Source organism: Drosophila rhopaloa, unplaced genomic scaffold (genome assembly GCF_018152115.1).
Source record: "Drosophila rhopaloa isolate 14029-0021.01 unplaced genomic scaffold, ASM1815211v1 contig_163, whole genome shotgun sequence".
NCBI lineage: Eukaryota > Metazoa > Arthropoda > Insecta > Diptera > Drosophilidae > Drosophila > Drosophila rhopaloa.
In genome coordinates, this window is record NW_025335043.1 from 578,838 (window position 1) to 584,837 (window position 6,000).

General features: G+C 36.8%; 1 protein-coding gene across 1 annotated transcript in view; it reads right to left on the minus strand.

The window, feature by feature from the left end:
* LOC108045996 overlaps positions 1 to 4,701 on the minus strand; it is a 67,311-nt gene extending 62,610 nt beyond the window's left edge. The window contains exon 1 of the mRNA XM_044457825.1: positions 4,071 to 4,701. The gene's annotated coding sequence lies outside the window, so the exon portion shown is untranslated. The remainder of the gene's footprint in view (positions 1 to 4,070) is intronic.
* Positions 4,702 to 6,000: the final 1,299 nt, after the last annotated feature.

The window sequence follows — 6,000 nt, forward strand, 5'->3', positions numbered from 1 at the left end:
GCCATGAATAAGCAGCAAAAATAAAAATATAAACAAAAACGCCCGCCCCACCCACTGACCCTGCCTCCTCTTCTTCTGCTGCCGGCGATTTGTGTGCTAATAATTCAGCATTTGTTTCGAATTTTTTCTTTTGTTTGGAGTGACTCTTTTTGTGGCTCTATGTTGCGCTTGTGTTTAGCTACTTCTTTTTTGTGTTTGCCTGTGTGTTTTGCTATTTTTGTGTGTTTTTACTTTTTTGTTTTTTTTTTGTATTCTACACATTTTTTGCCCTTGCCAGTTTTAGTTTGCCCGTTCAAACATTGTAAATTATTTGCTGGTAGCAACATACATAAATATAGATACAATTTATCAACTCGGATGAGTTAGAGCTTAGCTGGGCTCTGTTTATTTATCTTTTGTAGGTTTTTTTCTCGCTTTTTTGTTACTCTGTTTTATTTACAGCATCGGCTCGTTTATCAAAGTTTGAGCCTCAGATGGGGACATCATCACTTAATAATATTGACACTTCTATACACAAAAGGCAACCAAACCGAACGGTGGGGATAGAGTTCCAAAAGACGATTACGAGCTGAAAACGATGGCAGAGACACACACAGATGCCGATTGTGAGATACAGATATACAATCACAAAATTAAGTGATTATGTTAACCGGTTCGATTTTTTTATTTTTCGTTTTGTTGTCTCGATTTTTGCCATTCGTTCGTTCAGGTACCAAAACAGAAATTTACATCAAAATTAACTTGTTATGTGGCCAACAACAACGAGAACAGCGGCGAGGAGCTGAACTGAAACCGAAACTCGGGCCTCCAAGCTGACAGCCTCTTCAGATCTCCATCCTCAGCTCCAGTTCTTTCTTCTCACAGCCAATCTTGTATAATTTCGAAATTAGAGCTCATCATCAGCCCATATCAAAGTCGTTATTTGGCGTCGGCGTATTCTTTATTGTGTGTCTTGGAAGATATAGAAAAATCAGAGAGTCGTTGGCCCCTTTCGGTTGCCAACTCTTTTGCTCCTCCTTTAATTTTATCTAAACAAAGTTTGTTTGTGGAATATATTTCAGCTTCATAGATAAGATTAAATTAGCGAAATTTGCATTCGTTTGGGTTATATAAATTTGTATGGTGTCGATTGAAATGATATTTGATAAGACAGATCACATAAATATTCTATGATTATGGTACTCATTAAAGGAATTTAAAGTTTTTAAGGAACTAAGATGTTTTTTATTGGAGATAAGTATTGTTCGGTGGAATATGTTATTGATAAGATGGCAATAAATGTATATTTTTTTTTGATGTTCTGAGTATTTTATGGTTTAGATGTCATAAATTGTTGGTAACACTAATTAATGAAGTATTGGTAATTTAATCATTTTGATAGAGGAATATATTAGCACAAAGATTTACATTCAAACCATAATTGGATTGCCTTAACAAACCTAAAGCTTCATATAATGTCTTAATTAGGAATTATTGCCCCCGACTCGCATGTTAATATAATCTATGTATGATTAAATAATATATCTGATTGAAGCCACTCTATATTAACTAACAATACGATTCTGTGCGCACACGTGTTTTATTAATAATTGGCTTCGGATATGTTTCCCACTCTTGCCAAAACCTCATCATGATTACTGGCTGGATTAATTTAATTTGCCAATGAGCACTTGTAATTAATATTTAACTCGAGTGTGCCCTGAGTAAGTTTCCGAGACTAACTGCTTGGCATAACTTTTTGGCAGTTGCAATTATATTACGCATACGCCGTGTGGACGTGTGGAGGAAAGGCAAAAGTTTCAATTAAGTGGCACAGTTCAATTCCCTTTTCCTAGCTGTCTGCCATACATATATAAAATTAATTATAATATAAATGAGCAAGCTCAGCTGAATCCATCAACATAATGGGTGGCAGAGATAACACAGGATGGCAATAGAAATCTCTAATTAAAGCCTTGACAATAGTTGACAAAGGCTGGGGACTTCGATGGCATGGCTGGGAGGCCACTAAGCGGCTCTCTCTTGCCCCAGACATCAAGATCTGGGCAAACAAAGGTGTCTGGGCCCGGGATGATGGCTGTCTGGTCTGGTTAGCTCTGGGGGAGTCGTAGTCGCTCCACCTCCACGGATATCACCCTCGTCCAGGCTTATTTCATTCATGGGCTGTGGCGTGTTTTTGTTTTTCCTCTTTTTTAGTAGCTACACACATGCGAGGGAAGAAATATGGTATGCAAAAAAAAAGGGTTGCCACCAACCACCGAACCCACACAGAATCCCGGGAAAAAATACTTGTAAAGGGTCTCAAGTTCAAGTGCAGTCTCCAGCTTGGGCTTCCTTCCTGCTAAAGTCTAGACTCTCAGACACAAAACCAGACACAGACAAGCGGCTAAGACAATCGGCCAGCGGATTTGAATAAACATTAGAGAAAGAACGAAACATGAAAGACACATTTGTTTATGCAAAATGCCTGGAACAGTGCGAATTATAATAGCCCTGGGCCTCATAAATTAAACCCCAGGCCGACAAAGACATCATTCGCTTATTTAAATTTAGACTCGAAGTCGAGCTTACCAAAAAAAAACTTCGATTGGTCGAAAGTACGTGTTGCAAATTTGTTTTCAAAATCTTAATATTTGTCAGACGGAAGTCGCCACGTTCGTGAGCTTAGGGCACCGAGCTAAATGTTGAGAACTGGCAGCTAAGGGCAGCTGCTTATCGAGGTGTGCCTCTTTCTGACCTTGTGCTGATTTTGCTTTTACACAATCTTTTTTTAGTACTTTCAGTATTATGTTTATGCTTGTTGCAGCAAGAAACATTGCATGTCTTGGGCACTCCAAAGTGGCAAAAAAGAAAATTTGTTTTGCCCTATTTTGTGTGTGCATGTTTATGTGCATAAAGCAAAGTTTGCCAAAGAAAAAGTTTTGTCACTTTTGCGCTTGTTTTGGACATTTTAGCACGTTTAAAGTAAGGGCTCTCACAACAGAAAAATCTCTGTCTGTCAGATAAACAATTATGTGAATAGTTTAGATAGGTTCTGGACTGATATCTGTCTTGTTGATTTATTGCAGCTTTGAAAAGTCAGCACTTGCTGATATTGATAGCACTTAGCATATCAAAGTAAATTTTTGCGAAATATGTGTAAGCATTTTGCTTTTCTATATTTATATACGAAATTTCTGTGGCTTTAAAATCAAAACTGATCATAAGAACTGATGCCAGTTTAAGACTATTTAAGAATTGATATAAGCCCTCTTTAAAATAAGTTTACATGTTAGCAAATTTTTGTAGGAAAAAAAAGAATAACTTATTAGTGACCTTTGTAATAATCACAAACAAACAACAAAGGTATGTTTCATAAAAAAAGATATTACAACAAGTCCTAAACTCTATTTCTCTCGGTTCAATGTCAAGTGAATACTTGCTTTGATTCCAACCGCAAATAGAGTAACTAATGTCATTGTAAATCACCAGTAAAGTATTCCGCCCATTAACCATGATATTACAGCCAAATCTGGAGTAAAAAACTAAGCAACTGGCCCATTAAATCACGCCCTTGTAAAGTGGGCCTAATGTGTGCGTAGTCATTCGGTTGTTGGCCTAGTTAATAATACATTAGGCCAACATCACACACTCATCGCTGGGCCAATGCCGATATGTTTGTTACGAGCCATGTAAAACGCCAGTTGAATTGTCAATTTATACGAGATTTTCAACAATTAACATTTAACAAACGCTCACACGCGAGAGGAAGTGGAGCGATTTGAGCCATTCAGATAAGGCCAAAATGCTGTCAACTGTCAAATTTAATCAGACTATAAAACGCAGGCTATAAAAAGCCAGCCATGAGATACAAGATACGAGATGCAAAGCAAAACAAAACCAAACAAAAGCTGGCTGACTGACATTATTTTGGCATGTTTTGAAGCTTACGACAAACGCCAGCTTGAGTTACTTTATCGGTGTCAGTGTCATTATCGTGTGAAATATTTTCATAATGACTTGCTTCTATTTATTTTCATCTAACAAAAGAGCTTTCCTGCAGCAATAGCTAATTATCCTGTTGAACTTACCTTCACAGAGGCCGCGTTAGTTAGTCTATTGCAAATGACAGCCAACTTCCGTTTCCGGTGTCCGTTTGGCAGAAAAGTATCCAATTAGATTTTTTCCAACAGCTGCGCAGGCATCACCGCGAAAAGAGGGAAAATGGCGGGGAAAAACGCAACCCAAAAACAAATGCGAAACTTTTGCCACAACTTTTCCAACGCTGCAGAGATTTTTCAATTTGCTGTGATGCACTTGTTGTGAATTTTTCATTCAATGGATTTTATACAGACAGATGGATTTTAATATTTAATTTACTGCTATTACTTTATTTGCATAAAACTTTTCTCTTTGGCACTTGAATGGGTTTTAAAAATAAATATTTCGCATCCTTTGTTGCGTGTGTGTTAGATGTGTTAAATTTAATCCGGTAAATGCAGGCACTTGATACAACTTTTTCACGCGAAATAACGAATTGGTTTTTCAATAAAACACGAATTTCCCAAAGGATTTCAATATTTGTACACCGAGTAGAATAATGCTGAAATGTTGCAGTTGGATTTTCGCGAAATTCTCGCCGCAGATGCGAATTGCAGACGGCCGCGGAAATGCGTTGTACGAACGTCAGAAAGCGCTCAACTTGAACTGAACCCAAAAGTATCTCGAACCGAACGTATCTGAATCTTTTTCCAGCATAAGCGGCGGCAGCGCTGCCGACGTCGGCGTCGACAACAACATAGCCACAGAGGACCGACTGGCAACGGGCCACTCGTTTCCGTTTCGTTCCGTGCCACTCGTTCCGCAAACCGGCTTGCGCATGTTTGAGTACCTGCGGAACGAGTGGACTGGAGAACTGGTTTCGTTTCGAGTGACTTTTGGAGTTAATTACTCAATTATGCTGCTATGCACTCAAAACAAATATAGTGCCCATAATTAATAGAGATTCTAGTTAGTCTGTAGAGTATTGAGCCGTAATTCTTACAATCATATATTCAATAAACTAAAAAATAAGTTGATTAAAACTATACAGTATTTTCTTTTGTCCAAGGGACTACAAAATAACTTTTTTTTAATTTTAGCATTGGTTTGTGGAACATTATATCCAACAAAATTAACTTAATTAAATTACTTGAGTCATTCAGATCCAATGTATTTATTGAATTTATAAACATTAAACTATATTGTTATTGGAGGCTTTATATTGTTAATAAATGTAAAATAAAGTATTTTTAAAAAAGTTTGTTTTGATCTTAAGATCTAACAAGTTTTGGTAATGTATTTTTGGTAAGTGTTTTTTAAATCCAAAATAATATTTCCATGTAGATTAAATTATTAAGAAAAAAAACTATAACTATAAAAACTATAGAAAACTATAATTTATGGCCAATCAATGGCTTTTTTTGAGTGTACCCGAAAATAGGAACTTGATATGTGGCCACTATGTGCGCGAGATATGCAATTTAGTGGTTTTGTTTTAGAAATTTATTGTTTTTTATCGGCCAGAGTTCACAGGTAGATGGCAATTGAGATTTTTCATTTCTTACAATGTTTTGGCGCTGGATTTATGGCCGAGGCGTCAATTTGATGAGCGTGTGAAATGCTGGGATATGAAGGGAGACATGCGATGAATCCCGTCGGGCAGGTGGACTCTAATTAGGTTGAGCTACGGATATGACCTCCAATCAACCTCAAATGCTTAAGTGCTTACAGTGAGAAAAAGTCGGAGCGAAAAAAAACCAATATATTTATCAATGCAAACAAATTAAATTTTTTTTTTGCAAGTTCTAAAAGATAAAAAAGTCTATTAATTATTTAGAAGATAGTATTTGCTTTGGTTGTGGTATCTGGCTTAAATTAAATGTTTTTTGTCAAGTGTGAGCTGAAGACACATTTTCTTCGACGTAGTCTCGTCAAAATATTGCAACGTTCAGTGTGCAATTCACTTCACAGCATTAATAT